This window comes from Rhodnius prolixus, unplaced genomic scaffold, assembly GCF_049639745.1.
Source record: "Rhodnius prolixus isolate KJV_2025 unplaced genomic scaffold, Rpr scaffold_9, whole genome shotgun sequence".
Lineage (NCBI taxonomy): Eukaryota > Metazoa > Arthropoda > Insecta > Hemiptera > Reduviidae > Rhodnius > Rhodnius prolixus.
This window is the reverse complement of record NW_027411604.1, coordinates 26261776-26283469: the sequence shown is the minus strand read 5'-3', so window position 1 is coordinate 26283469 and position 21694 is coordinate 26261776. Positions and strand designations below refer to the sequence as shown.

Genomic DNA, 21694 nt, shown 5'->3' with positions numbered 1-21694 from the left:
AAAAAAAATGTCAAAGTTGGGTGTTTACGTTACTTTTTTTTGTGCAGCTTTTGTCGATCAACCCTTATACAACCCGGTCCTACCGGGACAGTTTTAATAAATCTTTCTAAAAAACAAATTTAGTTGGAGTAAGTTAGAACTTTCCCTTAGTTACTTTAAAATACTTCATTAACATTTCTTGTAAAAACCTTTTTTCACAATATTTCACCTTCAATTCTCTAAAACTAACTGAACATCGACTTGCTGAAAAATTGCAGGAAACCATGATGTTTTTTTAGTAATCTACGCAATATTTGAATGAATAGCAGTACTTCACTTGTTATTAAAATTACATATAACATTTTAAAAGGAGGGATAAAAGAGTTTAAAATGTGGATAACGATCTCTAAATCTGTTTGCGTAGTCCTAAACTGGATTGAAGCATTCCAGTTTTATATATAAACTTATATTTCTAGCTGACGATTTCCCGTTTATTATATTTAACTGACCTAATAAATTACGTAACTGATATTTATTAATTTAATATTTTTTTAAATCTCAATCAAGGACTTTTTTCAACCATTAAATTTAAGGCAATGCGATGTTATTAAGTTTTATAGTTACTTATATTTATATTAGGATTGCCAAACGACCTTTTATAGTCTACTGATAGAGGTTTGCTCTTGTTTCGATAGTCAGGAAGCGTCGAAGACGCTGAATTCCAAAACTGGAAGAATTAGCTGCTAGCTAAAAGATATTCTGGCCTGGATGCCGGGTAAGACATGGAATTGGGTTAACAGTGATGGACAGGCTAGCCAAATTATTGAAGCCCTATTCTCTTCTCATCAGTTCAGAACCCAGTTTTTTTGGGTGTCCTTTGATAAAATGCATGTTGAGCAGTGCCATTCTTGTGGGATTCATTCTAAAGGATGAGCTCTATTAGGTAGTCCATGGTGTTGTTTCTTGGCCCGTCCAGGGTGGTTTCCTAAGATCTTGTGAGTATTCTGAGATACAAAATACGACATTCTTCGTATTCAAAACATAATCCTAACGTTTCGTTAAATAGTCGGCAATATGAAATACAAATAAACTTCTTTACTCGCTTTTTCCGGTTTAATGTTACTTTAATTTTGTGGAAAGAGTAAAAGAACCATTGCGATGACATGTTCATTTTTTTTGCGCACATTGAATTAATATAATTTATTCGCAAATTATTAGAAATTGGTGAGAATAATTGAACAAATAATTAGCTGTTTAATTATTGCAATTAATAATAATTAATTGCAAAACTTTATTATCCAAAACATTACAAACGAATAGGAAATATTAAATTATTTCTCTCAATGATTAAGACAAAAATATGTGTATAAATACTCAAAAAAACATAAATAAAACGTTCTTTAGAGGGAGCATTGTGGGGGAAAAAAACGAACTAAATTACGCGTTGTAAAACAAAATCTGAATAAGAGATAGTGTTGAAGGTAAAACGCTGAATGTAAATGAGAAATTAGTTCATTGAGAGCATGCTAATACTACAATTACCTGTTAACCTTTAATCCCTTCACTTTACATTGTAAACAGTTTTTTTTTCTTCTTCTTCTTCTTTGAAAACAAACATTTTAGTGTATTACAAACATGTAATTTGGAGTATGGTGTAATTGTTGAGCAGCTAATTTGTGTAAATAATTAGAGAAAGATGAGGTGGCAGTGAAAGTTAGCGGTGAAGAGGAAAGTGATGAACAGCGACTCCACGCATTGGTTATTAGATATTTTTATTACCTTTTGAATTTGAAAGTTATGGCTACATAAATTATCTATGTAAATTATTTACAAACAGTAAAAATTCATAAGTACTAAATAGATGATGGTAAGAGAGGCTTCTTGCTGTCCATTACATACTCGAGGAAAAATGAAATTATATTCACAAGGTAAGATATAATTCGTATTTCGTTGGACTTATTAAAACCGATTATAGCTTAACAAAATACTTTAAATTTATCATAACTTGGTAAAGTATTTTGTATTTTTGAAGGAAGGACACAATAATAACTTTTTCCTGTCTATCGCTGCCAGTATTTTTTGGGCTTCATTCTTTTTCCAAGTTATCCTATCTTTAAATACCATCTTATATTTTCCAACTCCTCAAGTTCAAATCCTCGATCCATTCTCGTAATACTATATCTCACTCCTCTGATCTCTATATTCCGTCACACCGAACTTCATCCTTTGACAAATCCTTCCTAATACGCGCTACCTCTTTCTGGAACACCTTACCATCATCTGTCCGTCTTGCTCCTACTCTTTCCATCTTTAAATCCCTTCTGTTCAATTATCTCCTTTCTACTCAGCTTCCTCCAAAATTATAATTGTAGCCCTTTATTTTATTAATTTTAGTTTTTCATTTTTGTAAATACTTATTTTTATTTTTAAATATTTTAAAGTTAGGCCAAACTACTCCGGCATACTCCGGCGGGGCTCCTGTCCACTTTTCCTCTTCAACTGCAATCCTCTTCCTTGTACAGATCTGGTGCGCTACCTTGGGCTCTACAGAGACAAAATACTCACGTGGAACCCACACACTAGACTTAAAAGACAAGAAATGACGAAAAGTGCTAAACTGCTTTACAGACTTCTTGGACGACGCTCTAAATTGCCCATTGAACTCAATCGCTTAATATTATTTTTTTTATTTACAAAATACAAAAGTACAAAAAATACAAAAATAAAGAAAATTATAACAGTATTACTAGGCATGGCTAACGCCGTCTGCCAGAGTTTGCTAGACATTGAAATAACAAATTATCTCAACAAGATTAACTCAATTAATGTCAAAGTAAAAGAAAAAATTAATTGTAATCGCTTAATATACAACACTATTCTCAAACCTATGTGGACTTACGGACTAGAGCTGTGAGGTTCAGCCAAACCAACAAACGTAAAGGACGGTGCAAACATTTCAATAAAAACTACTCCGACAGATAGCTGACGCTCCTTTCTACGTGACTAACCTTACCCTTCACACGGACCTCAACATTCCCTTCATAGACCAACACGCCAAGACTAAATATCAAAAATTCCATACTGCTCTCTCGACTTGCTCCAATCCTCTTGTACTGTCCCTCGCTTCCTCGCTCCTCGCCGACTGAATCGCCAGTGGCCCCGCGACTTCCTTACTGTCTGAAGAACTAAACGCCATTATTTTCCTATCTCTCCTCTCTCCTCCCCGCATTCCCCTCTCTCCTATAGAGAGTGCTACCGCTGGGTAGCTTCTCTCCTCCTGCTCTTCCCGCACCAGTTCATCTCATTCACCTCCTATTTACTTATTGTATATATTTATACAGATTGTAAATTACAAAATAAATTTTAAAAAAGAAACGCCAAACCAATAGGGCCTCCAACTGCACTAGTATTTATTCTTAGGGGACAATAGTCTCAGGATAATAAATTTATTTTCTTCTTCTTCTTAATAATGTGACAGTAACAATTCCCTCGTATTCTGTTATACAGAAACAAAAGATCCCGTTGTCGCTCAAGTTAGAGGTTCTTTAAGGGATTAGTAATTCCCAAGATGTTCTCTTACATTAAGAAGGATAAGAATCATTTTGTTAAATAAAGATCATCCTGAAATGTAAAAGGAGCAGAAAGAAAATGATAATGTTCGGCGAATAAAACAGTCTAATAGAAATAAGTAAAAGTAGTAATTATTATAATTAGAATAACTAAGGAAAACTTGGTTACATGCTCGGTTTGCCACCCAGATAACAGTAATGACAGTGTACCTCTCTATCAGCTTACCCAGGGCAAACATGCAGCACAATAAAGAAACTATTTCGTTTTTCTAAGAACGATTTTTTTCGTGATATAATAACTTCTCGTTTGATCAACCCTTTTTTTCTTAACTTTTTAAACTGTAAGTTCTTGTTAAGGGGCTTATCTACGTTTATTTTATTCAATTGAAAACCAATTCCTCTCAGAAGCAAGAAAGAATAATGCCAATTTCATTCTTTGTACCAATAACTTGATAGTGATTTAGGCGCACCTTAAATGGGGTAAAAAAGGCACGGGTCCTGCTAGGAAAGTTTTGAAGTCAGACTATATCAGTGCGATGTACATTTACACGTAATTTTGATGACCACTTACGCAGATGACTTAGCAAACTAACAAAGACGCTACCAAACCATTATTACTGTAAGAGTAATCTCATCCAAGAACATTTCAAGCTCTGAAATGTACAAAAAATTACTGTAAGCATGACCAGTCGGTGACTCTCAGGACGTTCAAGTAACAAAGAAGAAAGGTAAAGTAAAATTTAAGGTCAACGAACTACAATAGCTGATGCTCTGAAACACGAAACGTGGAAATATCTTGAGTATATAAAGTGGAGCAGCGCTGGACTGTGAGATAGCGAGTGAAAGTGTTGAACAAATCTCCTGCGATCTCTGCAAATCTGATTGCAGGTTGGAAAGTACCCCCTCTCCTCGAAAGCTAAAATGACCACCCAACTTTTTAAATTCAACAGATAAGTTCTGCTGGCTCTCCTTCTTTTTTGTGTACAACCGAGATTGTTGCCCTAGGCTACCACTGAGCGAGTCCCATACTTGTACAATTACATCATTATTCCGGCGCAAACCGTAATCACTTTAACTACATCACTGAGATTATTTTGAAGTTTTTTATTTTATTAATCTGTATCTTTGTTCAGTATTTTTTAATTTTCAAACTGGCATGGACATGAACACATTCAGTTTGTTGCAGCGTTATGATTAATTAAAAAAAGATTGTTAATAATTTACTTATCTTAATTTTTAAAAAATGTTAAGTTTTCTATTGTTTAGTACAAAAGAATCGATCAAATCAATAGTAACAATTATTGCGTCTACATTAAAAGAACTTGAAATTATTTACTAATAAGTTTTATTTCACAGTTACAGACCATTTAATAGCGTAGAAGTAAGATTTGTTATTAAATCTACGAACGCCAACATCGTGAGCAAGAAGAAGCGCTACACAGCTCCAGAAAAATAGCTTTTCCAACTATCACAATTATTTGTCTGCCACAAGAAATGTATTGTGTTTATTATTATTATTTTTTAGTTGAAAATACATTTTATTTCAAACATTATTTTCTATATAAATGAGATAAAAAGATTGAGCGCTATGCTTTGCCCTTTCTCACAATACAATGCTCTGATGCTGGTAAAAGTCGTGCTTTGCCGACACTAAAAGAGCCTTTCTCTGTAATTCTAAACATCTAGTCAGTACCCTATCTAACATAGTTCTATAAATGCACAGCCAATTATATAAATAACTGAATACAATAAAAAGTTGCAGGATTACTTAAACTAATCTTAAACTTTATGAGGTAATTTTTCTGATTTAAGAGTTCGTATTTTCACGTTATTTGGCTTTATATATCGGTAACATAGTGCATTCACTTTTAGTTTCAGGAACTAGCCCAGATTTGGGTGAATGTATCTTGTATTTTGTCAAATAGTAGCTCAAAATTGAATATAAAAATCTTCTTTAGAAGTTTGGGCTTTGTTAAGAAATAAATACAGTCTAAAAATATCCAATCGTACGGCTTGAGTCATGGGATTTCCATCTTCATTCATTTTTTTCTTCTTATAAGGTAACTTGAATGAGGTAGTTCTTCCTATTTTTTGGTTATATTTTACAATCATTTATTAAATAACAACATTCTTTGAGTAGGACTAAACTCTGATTGTAATTTAAATTCAACAACAAATTTACATAGGTTATTATTTTTCAACATTAGATACAGAAGATGATTTTATCGGAGCAGTAAATGATGCAAAGAAACGGCGAGATTTGCCGGTAAATACGGTTTTGCTATCTAAAATTGTCTTTGTGACTAGATTATACGGAAAGATCAGCTCATCCAGCAGCATCCAGGAAATTACAAACAAATAGGAGTGGGCACAGATAAATAAGTCATAAAGTGGGAGAAGTAATAAGTGGGGATGCTGGTTTGTTTACTAGTTTTACTGCAAACGCAAAACTAAAGTAATAATAATAACAATAGAAAAGGTAATCCAGCTTACCATCCGTACATATATGGATGAACGTGTAGTCACGCTAATGATTCATTAACGGAATTTTATGGTCAAGTTTATGTTATAGTATTATAGTCCAGTGAATCATATAATAAGGACTTATAAGACTTCAATATTAGCAGTAGATTAACGTGTGTATCCCACTTTTATAAAAGAAGTGATTAAAAAGTGATTTTGTTCTAGAGACTGATTTAACTATTAGTTCTTCAAAATAAAATAATAATAATAATAAATAATAACAATAATAATTGAACTTTAGACACTGAATAATTCAATTCTCATCCAGTTATTAATAACGAAACGGTCCAGGTAATATTAGAGAATGTTAAGCCACTTTGACTGCTGATAAGAACAAACTATTTTAAATCATGAACATTGAAAATGTATAAACAGAACAGTAATTCAAGATAGAAACTATTTTCAGGAAAAAATAAGGAGAACTGAAATTTATTGTACAAGGTGTGGCTATTAAATAACGAGACTGATGCTGCTACAGAAGAACTATGCATGTGCCAAATCTTGAACGACCGACGGCTGTGCAGCGAAAAGCCTTCTCTCTTTCGATTGCAGCGTCTCACGTTTTGCAGAGTAATCTGTCTGACCGGAAGTCGTTTGTGTAAGTTGGTGTTAGTTTCGTTTTGCCGAAAACATGATACTACACATGTAGTAGAGCAACGAATTGTCGTGAAATTTCAAATGAAACTAGGTAAAACCGCTACTGAAACTTATCTTTTATTAAAAGAAGTTTATGGCGATGAATGTTAATCACGTGCGCAAGTTTTTGAGTGGTTCAAGCGTTTCCAAGATGGCCGAGAAGACTTCGGAGATGATGACCGCCCGGGTCGCCCTTCCACTTCCAAAACGGATGAAAATATCGATTATAATTAATCAACATTATTACCGTGAGGTGCTTGCTCAACTCCGTGAAAGAGTAAGGAAAAAAACGACCCGATTTGTGGAAGAACAAGTCACGGGGTTCTCCATTAAGACAACGCGCCAGCTCACACTGTATTGTCTGTCAAGACGTTTCTCTAGCCAAGTACAACATCCCAGTTTTAGGCCAACCGCCTTGTTCGCCCATGTGACTTTTATCTGTTCCCCAAAAGTCAAATCTGCATTAAAAGGAACACGATTTCAGTTTTCCTTTGAAGCTGTGAAAGAAAAAGCGGCACGCGTCATACAGGAGCTCACAGAAAAAGACTTCCAGCACTGTTTCGAACAATGGTAAATTCGCATGGAGCGTTGTAGGGATAGGGGAGGGGTGTATATTGAAGTTGATAATAACTAAATATGTTTAAATTTAAAATAAAATGTTTTACTACAATAGTCTTGTTATTTAATAGCCACACCTTGTAATTGTTAAAAACTGAATTTCAAAATTTTGTTTAAAGGTCACAATAATTGGAGAGAATAAACAAGTCTGTAGCTACTTGCTGGACGACCTGAAGCTCGCTTAATTACAGTTATAATGTAATACTGATACGGAACTAAAAAGGAAAATCCACCAAGATAAATAAAAAGAAAATAGCACAAAAATCTGAGGCCTTCAAAGAATTCTTGGGATCAACCTTGACAAATTACACTCATTCTAACCAAGGGAAGTTAACAACAACAAGTAGTTGAATCTGTACCTGTTCTCTTTTTAAGGAAGTAAAATAAAACACGACGAATTCCTAGTAAGCATTGACAGCCTCCTTTTTTCAGCGACATTTTTCTTCCTTCTTTATTGAAATTCACTACAATACAAGTATTATCCCACCCGAATATGATGTAAGCGTACAAAACAAAAGGTATGATAGAATTGTCCGACGGAGATTGTCCCTAATTATTTTAATTTTGTTTGATAAATTGAGAGTTAGAGGGAGATTTGGAAATCTCAGGGCCTATGGCGTTTAATCTTCTGATGGGATACTGAGAGAGAGGAAATCTTTGATAAGAGAGTTAGGTTGGCGCCCGGAGTCTTAAGGAACTGCTTGTCTTGTGCCCTCTCGTTCAGCGGACAGTGAGTTGTACTTCCGCTCCATGGGTTTAAGGAGAGGTTAGCAGGAAAAAAAAAAAGTCGAAGGATAGCACGCCTGGATTTGAATCCATAATCTTTTATTCCCCTCAAAAAGGATAGGTAAACTCAAAAATAGGGTGATTAGCGCCCAGAATTTTTTTCCAGGATATCAGATGATTTCACCGGCTTTGAATTACTTTCACTAAGTAATTAGATGCGTAATCTACTGCAAGTAATATTGGAGGATTGGATTGCACGTGTGAGGGTGAAGATTATGCAACTGCGTGGTTTTCTTCAATGTTCCATCTTGAAGTCAGGTATGAATTCATGGAATGTTTTGTAGCGGAATGTTATTATCTGACGGACATAGAGGATTTTAAGGTCGTCGTAAAGAGTCATATTTGAAACGTAGTAGGGAGCAGGGCTTATTTTACGAAATATCTTCGTTTGAAATGCTTTGTTGAAACCCAGACCTCGTATTCGCAAGACCAAATGACTTGATGAGATCAGTAAATAAAGTTTACTGTTGAAAGTTTGGAACATGCCTCAAACAGTCCAAGAGAGTAGATTGGATGTGGGGCTGCTTAGTTCCAGTCTCTGTCTTGTATTTGGGACCCAGATGAGTTGGTTACCCCTAGTAAGTAACCAAGATAGATGAACTCAATCAACAGTACGAATTAGGGTCCCATGAAGGAGGATTGGATCGCACGTCTTAGGGTGAAGATTATGCAATTGCATTTAGCGGGGTTTTCTTCAATATTCCATCTTGTGAGTCAAGATTGGGTTTTTTATGGAATCTATTTGGATTAAAAGAGTTTCTATTTGGATTCCATGACAATAGACGGCTAAAAAAAAAGAAGAAGAGTAACCAACGATTCATGTCTTTTTTTAAAAAAATAGAAAACTATTTTTAAAAGAGGACCGTACTAAAAAAGCATGTAAACAGTCGTCAGTAGTAAGTGAACTAATCACCATGAAGGTGATTTATTCCAAGGTCACCGGCACTAATAGTGTTTGGGATTCAGATAGCATAATTACTTCTCCACTTTCTTCAGCGTATATTATATAACTTCGCATTTAAGCGTTTATCTATATCATTCTTAAGCTTATTAATTAAATAATCTTTAAACTTACTGTATTATGCATTATATAATTACTTTTAGGGAAACTTAAGACTAATTTCTCAATCCGCATTTCACTACAGTGCATCTCCCATGTTATTGCGAATTGTTAACCCAATTGCTGGTGTAAAGTAATATTAGCGAATGAAGCGACAAACAAAACTCCTCCACTCAAAGAAATTTATTAACTCAATTTTCTCTAATTTAGTTTGAGTTCAGATTATTTTCGAACCGAAATAATTAATTTTGAAAATTTAATGCGTTCTCCCAGGCTCTTAATTTCTTGGGAATCAAAGAAAGTGTAAAAGAAAGTGGATCTAAAGCTAAGGCAGGATCTAAATAATAATAATAATAATAAAACTGTTATTAAATAAATAAAGGATGAAGGAATTACCATTCATTAGAATTACCGGGACACATAATTTATTAACTAAACATGAAAGAAATAAAGATATTAAGGAAGCAATATCCTTAAGGGTCCTTCATAAATTATAAGATATTAACAAAAATAAATAATAATAATCTCAAAAGAATTACAGGAAATTAAAAAAACTAGAGAACTGAAATAAAATTATGGAGATGAATTCAATTAATTGCTTTTTTATCAACTTATTGTTACTTTTTCTTTTTAGAATTTTTTGTACATTTAATTTATGACGTATTTACTTCTCAGTGTACGAGGGTCGTTTGAAAAGTCCGTGCAAAGTCAGAGAGATAGCACCACTGGCGCGTATCGAGGTTATGTTTAGTTAGTAGCATCTCTTGGAAGAACACACACCAAGTTTCAGCCAGATCGGTCTATTTCTTTGTGTTTGGCATTCGTTTGAATCGAGGAAGTCGAGTGATTTTCAAAAAATGGACGAAAAAGAATTTCGTGTGTTGATTAAACACTACTTTATGAAAGGCAAAACGCCTCAGGAGACGAAAAAGAGAAGCTTGATAAACATTATGGTTACGTATTGGAGCCCAGAGTCTTTCTCCAGCTGTAGACCTTGTTCTCTCGTTCTCCCATCATAGGGCAGTTAGTGAGCTATAAGAAGGTCCTTGGAAGAGCATATCTAAGAGAAAGTTGTACACTCAACGGAATCTTTGCATGAGACTTCAAAGTATTAACCGCTGAGATAATCTCTATCAACTAACGTTGTTTTAATTTCATTATAATTATTTTAAAAAAATTCAAGTAACACCAATAAAATCTTTAAACATGATTCTAAAATTTAATATCTTCTTCTCTTTTTTTTTCACTTTATTTGTATATTTACAACTGCAACAATTGTTGCATCAAGTAAATTTGATCTTACTAGTTCAGTTCACTCGTAATGTCATGGTTAGAGCAATCACCCACTGGTGAAACTCTTTCACAATGATTTAATCACAACAGATCTCTAGGCCACTTCCGCTTCAAACGACGAGGATGATTGTCGGGAAGGTGAGGAGAGGAGAGTTGTTGGACAAGAGGATTAGGATGGAGAGAGCTAGGAGGCTGTGAAATTTCCGGTAGCGAGACTTTATTAGGTCAGTGACGAAAGGGATGTGAAGGTCAGTGTAGAATGGTAAGGTTAGAAATGTAGTAAGGAGCATTCAGGATTTTCCGTAGGATTTTAGACTGTATAGTGTCTGCAGGCGTTTGGAGTTAGAAGGTTTGGTTGAGCCCAACATTTCTGCTCCGTATGTCCATATCGGTCTTAACAGTGTCTTGTAAATTGTCAGTTTGTGATTCAAGTCGAGTTTAGATCTGTGGTCAAGTAGTCTAGTAAGTAACGTCTGTTCATGTCTTGTCGTTTCAGTCGAGTATGTGGGTTCCACGTGAGTCTCTTGTCAATGTACAGCCCTAAGTATCGTACTACGTCAACTGGAGTAAATTTAATATCAAAATTTATTTGAGATTTATGGGTTAGAAATTTTGTTGAGAAGTTATAGTTACAATTAATGGGGTGGAAATCATTTTAAGAAACAAATATAATACTTAATAGTAATAATTGGCATTACTTTACAGAATAAACAAAAAAAATGTTAATTAAAAAATTGTTTTTCTGCAACCATGTAGGGAAGTTCTCATTACTCAATTAAAATCAGCTGTGTAATGCCCAACTTCCCACACTAGTGGGGAAAAATTCCCATTAGTGTCACTTTCCGCACTAGTGTGTGGAAAAACTTTATTGTGCTTCCTTGATATAAGAAGTTTTGTTATTAACATAAATATTTTCTGTAAAACTTTAATAAGCTTATTTAACGTAACTAAATAATTAAAAAGCGAATATTAAAAAATAAAATAAAAATTGAAAGGAATATAGAAATAAAAATAATACTTTAATAAATAATTAGATATTTTTAATTATAACAGTTAAAAAGGTTATAGTGTTACCTTATAGAAATTTAAAATGGATTCTTGCGATTCCTGTTTAGAAAACACTCCATCAATAAAAGAAACAGCAGAAAATGTAATAAGTAATGTAAATAATTGTAATATAACAATAAATAAATTACTTTTTGTAGACTGTAAAAATGAAATTTTTAATTTTTTAATAAATCTAATGGTTGCAGAAAAAATATAATATTTAACTCGAGTGTTAAGTATTTTCCTCACACTCGGCAATTTGCACTTGCACTCGCCTTGCTTCGCTCGCTCGTGCGTGCAAACCCTGCCTCGCGTGAGGAAAAGTACTACTTTCCACACTTGTTAAATAAATAACTATTTCTGCAAAAAATAATCAGAGATAGTACGAACTGACGAAGGAGCAATTCGAAAATGTTAACTTAATACTGTTCATCAATATGAAATGAGAAGTGTCTCCTCAAATATCAAGAGTTATACTAACCAACCTTGCCTACGTGTATTGCAATTCCGATAATTTGTGTTAAAACCAACACAACTTTAATTCACATCTATTCATTCATGAAGAACATACAGCTGTAAAAACTAGCAGCACCTAAGCATGCTGGTGCTTCAACGCTTTCGGCAAATAATCAGTAAATTATTTCGCTCCGATTATTATTTTTTAAGACCGTTTGCGTAAACAAACAGAGAGGTCATTAATGTCTTTTAAAAAAAATCTTATCTGAGTTACTATGATTGTAATACTTTCTGTCGTAAGAGAAAATCACACTTTACTTCTCCAACTTTTATCAAAACAATCACCAGAATTGGAAATATAAAATATTGTTCGTGATATTTAATGAAGACAAAAAAGATAATAATAAAAATCAATACAAAAAATTTCGCTACAACTTATTAAAATCTGTATTTCTTCTTCGTGGTAATTAAATATTGAAGATTGCGGATTATTATTTTGGAATATTGAGGATAACATTTTGGGTTTGCAAGTATTCGCTTAATAACTCTATTTTGGGCCAAATTTATGGTGTTCAGAATGTTATTGTATGGGTTGGTTATGAGTTACAATACTGTTATTTTAATTATTTTGAAATTTACATCAGCTCTGGCTGCATTATTTGTAACAATGACAATAATTGACACGACTAAACACTCACTAACTGAGGAGAGAATTTACCCTATGGTAACCACTCACTAAGCAATCTTTAAGCATTAACCACTCTCTTCAAAACAGAGGAAATAGCAAAATCACTAGCGAAGGTAGGCAATAAATTCGAAAAGTTAGATTTGTTTGTATTTATGGATTCCGCAAAACATAATCTATAGTTGTAACTAATCATGGAGACCGACAGCGCACTGAAAAAAAGTTCCGGGCGCCAATGACCTCACATGTAAAAGCGACCTATAAAAACAAATATAATCTAAATCTATATGTAATAGTAGATAATATATAATATAACCTGCTCTTAGTCTACTCTTTGCACCCTTCCTCTTTATAGAATATCCTTCAAAAACTTGTTAATTCAATAATAATAATGACTTTTGTACAGAGTTTATCTTAAAAATCACATTAAAAGAAACAATAGAGAATAATTTTTAGTCGCGAGATCAAAATGAATTGTAGAAATTTACCAAAATTAGTTGAGCACGAACTAATAATTGTGGATGGACTTAATAAATAGAGACGAGAGCCGACTGTTTAACGAGGTTTTGAATATATAGTTGGACATTCAAGTCAGCCTTTATCGTGAAGGACACTGCTCAATAGATAGACACTAAAATGACATTAAACTAGCATTATTTATTTAAATACTGCCTATTAGATACTGTTTTTTTTTTCACTTAATATATTATGGCCCAAAATGAAAATGCACTCAATCATATAATTTTTTTTTTAATTTGAGTATTAGAATTGCGAAATTTCTGAATTACAGTTTTCAGCGGAGGTCCCCTAAACTGTTTGTATATGTTTAAAAAGGTACAACTCAAAAATGAAAAGTGAGAATGCACAATATAGCTGACTTGATGCTTCAAAATACTTTTATCTGTCGCATGTTTTCTGACCGGTTATCACCCAGCAATACTGTGAACTGAACTACCATTGTCCAAGTTCAGGAAGCATCCATGAAGATCTAATCCAGGAGTACTAATCATTCCTCTAAAGTGCTTCTTTAGAACAGAGAACTGACCTGCTACCCTCACAAGTTCAACTAAAATTAAAAAGTTTAAGAGCTTCTCGATTTCAAATTATGCGGAAAATAAGATAATTGCGTTTTTTTTTTTACTTTCACAAAAAAAAAAGGCTCTATCTATTTTCTTAAAACTTTTCTTAATTTTTTTGTGTGGAAAAATGATTTTCCAGATCATTTTGAAGGATCTGAGAGCTTGGTCTGTTTTATAACAAAAGGAATACGATCGTTTTGACTGTTTCATACGTATAACAAAATTATAGTCCAATGATTGGAAGAGTTAGGAGATTTACGTTCTGCCTTGAAACTTGCTTTTTAAACCAATCACTAACTAGATAGAAAATTTTAATATTTAACTGCTAGAATACTGTTTCAAGCAGCTAGATAAGAAAACTAACTGATAAAATCTAAACCATAAACGACATTCGTCAAATTTATTGAATCCTAAGTGCATAATGTTTTAAATGGTTGGATAAATCATCTAGTTTTTGAGGAGCACAGCTGTGCTGTTACTAATGACGCTTATTTCACTTGAATCGTACGAGTTTTATTGTGCTACACAAATTTAATGCATTCAAGTATTACTTAACTAAATAAATGACTCCATCCAATGATTGATAGAAGTAAATAACTCTTTAAGGACTACTTTAAAAGATATACTGGCAAAACTTAATTACTGCAACTAAATACAGAGAGAGCCTACTTAATTAGTATGCAATTACACCACTACTAATCTTCCATTAGGAAAGCAATACATCTTAATGAATAGGTAACAATCACTGATCAAATCCATTAAAATCAATGGCCACAGATGAAACGAGTTCTATTTAAGTTACTTTATATTTATTAATAAACTGAAGGCCTTAAAAAAATCAATGCGTACATTGAGGTAATCTTGTGCACAATAAGTGCAGAATAATGTGAGTTCAGTTGACAAAAGAACAGCTAACAATAAAAGACCATCTGAAGGACGAATAATTCACATTCATTCAGTAGGGTACGAAGGCACGGTTTACTGTTGGTGAGAAAACAAACATCAAACACTTTGCATCGTTCTTAATTTTTAACGATTTCTTCACGACTGACAATAACAACAAAAAAAATCTTGGTGGTAAATTAGATTTAGATGGCACTCATTAATCATAATACAGATAAATAATAAATAGATAAAAGTAGATGATACTGTCTTCCTCCTGCTGAAGATTTCCAAAACAATGAGATAAAATTCCTGAGCGAACTCAAGTTTTTTTTTTTTTTTTTTTTTCCGGCGCATCGACGTCTGTGGCCATTAGCGCCAAAACTCAAGTTATTTCAACAATATATTTAAAATAGCAAACTTTTAAGTAAAATTTTTCTCTCAAAGAACTATCTAAATAATTACTAGTTAGTCTTAATATCCCATCATCTGTGAGATGTTAATGTTATAGTTACGAGAAATCCACTGATGAGATTTTTTTGAAAAGACTGTGGAAAGTTTAAAAATAAAGATCGTTAGAAGTAGATTGATTTGAGATTCTAGTGAATTTGGAATTTCCAACAACTTATTTGAGTAACTTAAGAAACCAAAAGGGGCTTTTAGATTGACGTGAAATTAGAGAGAGATTGTTTGCAAACAAAAGCGTTAACTATGGGAGCAAAGAATTTTAGAACTCAGTTACTGGATGAGCAGTTCAAAGCAGCTCTGGAAGTGTATTGTGAAGATTGTAGTGGACAAGGTGTGAAGTATTGTTAGTCCATATTAACATTTGGAATTCGTATTTTTAAATCTAGTATTTACAAAAGTCTATTTGCTTGCAAAAAGTGTTGGATATTATATTTTCTTTTATGGAAGGAGAGGGGGCAAATTTCAACATCACCAGTTAGAAGGTGCCCTACCGACCTGCAAGTTTGTCACTTTTTATTGTTTAATCGCAGAGAAGGGGAAAGTGGTCCGAACTTACATTAAGAAGCGCAACAAACCGAATATTTTGTTCAAACTTCCTAAACCCATCACACTTCGGGAGTACAACATCCCGAACTGAGTCATTCTTGATTTTTGAACTAGATTTCAGTGGTTTAAAAGAGAAAGTAATGTAGTAGTCGAGAGAAATAACTGATAGAAGGTAGATTCAGAGTAAAGTAATATCATTTCTTTCTATTTTATATTGTGTTCAAAGCTACCCCCACCAGTGGGGCAGATATTAACATTTGACACAACATTTTTAAATTAAAAAAATATAGATATGTATGTAAAGTACCAACTGTTTATTGATGTAGATCTGTTAAGAAGACTTGAAAGTTGTAGAAAACAAAATAAAAAGGTTCAATAATACAGATTCTGTGCACTCTGTAACAGAAAATGTAAATTCTGTTCAAATATGCCCCCCTCACCCCTACTATTTTCTATGAAACCGACACTTTAAATTTAATAATACGAGGTCAATTGGAAAAAATATTCAGTAGTTTTTCTTCTAGAACAAGCAGACACGATCCAATAATTAGACAATTTGCTTCCATTCTGATTGGTTGAATTAATCTTTAACAGACAGGTACGTTAGATTGAGGGCACTTACCTGTTTTATGGGCTTCGCAAAGTAAGTCAAACATATTCAAAAATTATCATTAAAGGCACAAGCAATCGATATGTCTTAAAAATTTAAATATTTAATTAGTTTGAAGAAATAATGGATAAACATTATAAGTTCTAACGGTTTGATATCTCTGTAGGATGTTGGTGTTAATGTCAGCAGAGGTGTAAAGAGGGCATGGCGAACCTATTTTTGCTCTCAAGTGTAAACTAAATCAAAACAATGGAACGATTAACTAGTGCTGTCAGTAAGAAACATGATTTATTTCATCTCTTCATAAATAATTATGTTTGGATATCTATGGCTGACGTTTGGGCTGTAAGAGGAATAATTGAAAAACTCTTCTTCTCTGGCTGCTTGGTTATTCTTATTTAATGACGTAATCATGTGCCAAGAGTTTGTCTTGGAAGCAGAGTGTTTCTCAGAGTACTCATGGAGGAACTGCATCCTTAAGTATCCTTTTGAAGTGCTCAGTTGTACACATCGACCACCTTTGGAGAGTATTAACCCGAATTTCGACACCTTAAAACGTAATTTACTATTAGAAACGAGCACCGCAAATTTTGCATCGGATGTGCGATTTGATTCTCCGCATATAAGTATTTTATTTACAGTTAAAATTGTAGTTATGAATAAGTTTTCTCATAGTTTCTGATAGTTTTAGTTTAAATAAAGAAACCTGAGAATACTGATGATAGTGTGTCATCGTTCTAAGAACTACTTTAACCCGCTACTAAGCAAATTTCATGACGTAATTTTAAATTACTTGGCATCCATTATGTAAAAAATCTACATCCTTTAATTTTAGGAATTTTTTATGATTCAGAATACATTGTTTATTTTAACGAAATAATTTAATTCGTTTTTATGTGAAATTCAATTTTAGAGAAAACTGTCCATTTTTTAATTAAACAAATGACTGAAAAGTAATTTGAATATAAGAAAATTTTGTAATATTAATTCTCTTCATTCTTTTAAATATTACTTATCACTTTTACTTTTTAAACTTTCACCTTTTTTTATAACAAAAAAAGAATTTCAAAAAACCAACAGATACGCTTCATGTAAATTAATGAATTTGTAATTTCATTTAATTTCTTGTTGAATGGAATTGCTGGAAGGTAGTAATTGAAAGTAAAATATTATTAATAAATTTGGTAGTTTTTAATTAACTATTGATTTTATAATCAATGAATTTATTTTTGAACTAATATAACAGATGATATTTCTGTAGTGGTCAGGGGTAGACACGAGACAATCGTGGCTGAACTCATGCAGGAAGCTCTCAAGGTTATAGAAAATTGGTGTAGAAGGGTAGAGCTTTCAGTGAACCCTTCTAAAACTACTCTGGTTCCCTTTACAAGGAGAAGGGACAAGGAGAGCTACAAAAACCTTCGATTTTTTGGTAAAACTCTGGATGTGTCGGGTGAGGTCAAGTATTTGGGCATTGTCCTGGATACCAGACTCACTTGGAAGGCGCAGATTGAGAGAGTTACATTAAGGGCTAAACAGGCCCTTTGTGGAATAACTAGAACCTGTGGGAAGACATGGGGTCTTAGCCCAAAGATGACCCACTGGCTCTACACACGTACAGTCATACCTATCATCACCTACGGTTCAGTGGTGTGGTGAAGGAAGACTGAACAACAGACGGCAATTAAGGCTCTAGCAAGGGTGCAGAGACTGGTCTGTCTGATGATCACGGGGGCCTTTAGTAGCACCCCTACTGCGGCGCTGGAGGTACTTCTGGGGTTGGCTCCGCTTCAATATGTTATTCAGGCGGAGGCAAGGGCCAGTGCGTACAGAATGGCGAGCAATGGGCAATGGAGGCGTATAAGTTCCTGCATTGGCCATATGAGTATTTCAGATAAGGTCGACCCTGGGCCGGTTATTGACATGGCAGGGGACAGTATCTGTCCTAAATACAGTTTTGAGACTCCTTTTCAGGTGTGTATTAAACCGAGGACTGAATGGAGGGTAAACTGGACGGACCAGTACCGGAAGGGAGGCATTTGGTTTACCGATGGCTCCAAGATGGACTGTGGGACTGGGTCTGGAGTGTATGGGGTTAAACCCGAGGTACTCATTGAGAGATCTCTTGGGAGATACGCCACAGTCTTCCAGGCCGAGGTTTTTGCTATTAAAATATGCGCTGAGGAAAACCTGCGGATGGAACCTAGAAATAGGGAGATTCGTATCTTTTCGGACAGCCAGGTTGCACTGAAGGCTCTCGTATCCTTCAGAATGACCTCTTCCCTGGTCTGGGAATGCAGGAAGGCCCTAGAACTACTGGCGCGGCACAACAAAGTTCGGTTGGAATGGGTGCCGGGTCATGTGGGTATTGAAGGGAATGAAAAAGCTGATTATCTGGCCAGGAATGGAGCTAACACTCCTTTCATTGGTCCAGAGCCTGTCCTGGGGATCACCAGGGGTTTCGTTCGCGCGGCTCTCAGAGATTGGATCTGGAGGGAGCACGAAAAGAACTGGGTGATGTGTCCTGGGGTTAAACACAGCAAGACCTTGATGCCTTGGCTGTGTAAGCAAAGATCCAAAGAGACCCTGTGTCTGGGCAGAAATCAGATTACTCTGATTACAGGCCTATTCACGGGGCACGGTAGGTTCAAGAAGCATCTGCACAAGGTGGGGCTTATCAGCTCGGAGCCGTTGTGCAGATTATGTCAGGAAGAGGAGGAAACGGCCTCTCACCTGTTGTTCGATTGCGTTGCAATCGAACGTTTGCGTTATGAAACCTTTGGAACGTTGAGGCCGAAGGAGATAGTAGCGCAAAAAGAACTAGTAGGGAAAGTCCTCGACCTCTTTAGGAGGGGAGGGTTCGCCTACTAGAACTAAGAAGGGACTGGCACAATAAGTCTTCTGTGGCTGCAGTGCCTTGGGGCATAGGTCCCGTCCCATCTACTATCTTATCTTATCTTATAATCAATGAATTTATTTTTGAACTAATATAACCAGTTGTCAAAACTGTTTGGGTAGAAAAATAGTATAAAAAAAATCAATAAATACCTAAATAAATAAAATAACAAACTTCGTCAAATCATATACATTTATAGCGAAAGTGTTTTAGGTTAAGAAAACTATTGTTTCCTCGAAGAATTGTTAAATTTATATCTGCAATTTGAAAATTTGATATATTACTAGTACTGAAATTAGTATATCGGAATTTCTTAAAAGTTTTAATATAAGGTACATTCTAATCAAGAAATCTGGTCTTATATTTTCTACTAAGATCATAAAGATGTTAATTTTTTTTCTCAACGTAATGAATTTGGATGAATCAATGCTATTCTTAAATTTGCTCCTCTTTGTGTCTTAACGTGCATTTCTTTGGGCTATGCTGTCTTTTTGGAGAACACTCCGTCACAGAGCTGGCTCAGCACTGTTAACTATATAGGCAGGCGCGCCTTAATTAAAAACAAAAAACTGGTCACAATAGTCAAAACCTTTAAGGCGTCATGATAACTGAGCGGTTATAGGCTAGAACCGCAAAGCTAAGAAGTGTTATTGGTTTAGTGGGTTCAATTTCCCGGTCTAGGCCATTTAATGGCTAATATCGTCCGTGACACCTAATCGTTAGTTGGATGTAATGCGCGCCTGAAAAAAAAATAGGCATTACTAAGTTTTCATTTTTATTCAACACTTTTTGATAGTATCAGATTTTATCTTGATATGTGAGCACCTCAATACTACTTCATAAATTCTTGCACTAAAAACAATTAAAGAAAAAACAAAATAGAGGAAAAATATAAAAGATACATATCAATGAGCCATGGATTCCATTAATGTATTAACCTTGTTAAGAACTTAACAATAATGTCAATACGGGGGAGCATTACCTTGTCCCATTTCCCGTGTATGGAGGTGGTAAGGAACTTTAAGTAATAATTTCTCGAAGCTTCTTGTCATTGTTATGTACTTATTTAGAAATTTTATTATTTAACAAAAAAAAATCGAAAATCCCAAACACTAATCGATATCAAACAGGATGAGAACTATTTATCTACTAAAAATAAATAGAACATTGACGACAACCTACGGATTAAATAAAGAATATGGCAGATGCCGAACAGCCTACATGATCTTCTTTTTTTTTTCTATGTTTATTACAAAAACCTTCACTCCTACTAGATGTTATTATATAAAGTTCAAAATATAATCAATACTAATTTATAAATATTTTCACCTAAATAATGGAGAAATAAATAATAACAAGTTTTGTGACACCATAGACGTAAAACTGATCTCTACTGGCCTAATTTTAGGCCTATACAACTTCCTACACAAAACTATTAGTTTATTAATTTAATACTCTTTTAACTGTTTATTTACAATACATACAATTTAAAAAATAACATTAATTTTTCATAACAATTTAAAATTAACAATTCTTTGCCGCCATGCATGGAAATACAGTTGGCTAAACTAGTTTTGGGTACCATTATTGAAGAAATATGTGGTTAAAGAGGTGACTGGTAGTTCAATTAGAGATAATGGTCTACTCCCGAGAAATAATGAACGATTCCGAATGGTATCCTTATTGAATTACCTTAAATACCTGCTATCTAACCAGAGATTTTGAAAACCAGACATTTTCATAAATTTTTACAGACATAAAGAAGAAGTTTAATACGGGTCCCATTCCCTTGGCCTTTTTAGACATCTTTTGGTCCACGAATTGTCATGATTCGGATTTCCTTCGCTCTCAGTCCAAATGTGTACTAAGAATTCTTTATTTGCTTTAAAGCAAGGCTCTCATTAAGTTGATCTCCATTCATAGAAACCCAACATACGTACAAAAAAAGTTTTTTACCTTTAACCCAACGCTACAAAGATGGGTTTTGAGATTATTGTGGCCGATAAGTAAGTCTAACGTAGGCTACTATACCTTTTTCTGAATTGATGGTGAAGAACTTGTACGCCTAGATCTACCAGTGATTGCAACTTTTCCCATTGCTACGAATTGGAGAAATCTCAATTTTCAGAAAATTGAACATGATCTTAATACTTGCTCTTATTAGAGGAGAAGAAAGATTGATGGAAATGAGGATTGGAATTTGATTTAGTATTCTACTTGAAAATCTCTATGATTTTGTGCAAGAAGGAAATGCTAAGTTAACCCAAAATCAAAATCCCTGCTTTCAACACAAAAATATTGTCTTCAATTGATTTAAAGTACGAGGGTCGTTTGAAAAGTCCGTGCAAAGTCAGAGAGATAGTACTACTGGCGCGTATCGAGGTTATGTTTAGTTAGTAGCATCTCTTGGAAGAACACACACCAAGTTTCAGCCAGATCCATCTATTTCTTTGTGTTTGGCATTCGTTTGAATCGAGGAAGTCGAGTGATTTTCAAAAAAATGGACGAAAAAGAATTTCGTGTGTTGATTAAACACTACTTTATGAAAGGCAAAACGGCTC

At 34.2% G+C, this 21694-nt stretch overlaps 1 protein-coding gene and 1 long non-coding RNA gene across 2 annotated transcripts in view; one reads left to right on the top strand and one right to left on the bottom strand.

Annotated features, from left to right (window-relative positions):
- The window catches only part of jbug (filamin-type immunoglobulin domains fbug), a 92759-nt gene that overhangs the window by 67489 nt on the left and 3576 nt on the right, over positions 1 to 21694 (bottom strand). The gene's annotated exons all lie outside the window — the stretch shown is intronic.
- LOC141454020 (uncharacterized) lies at positions 1605 to 5101 on the top strand. The gene is made up of 3 exons (XR_012458367.1): positions 1605 to 1737; positions 1817 to 1907; positions 4905 to 5101. It is a non-coding gene; the product is annotated as an uncharacterized lncRNA (long non-coding RNA).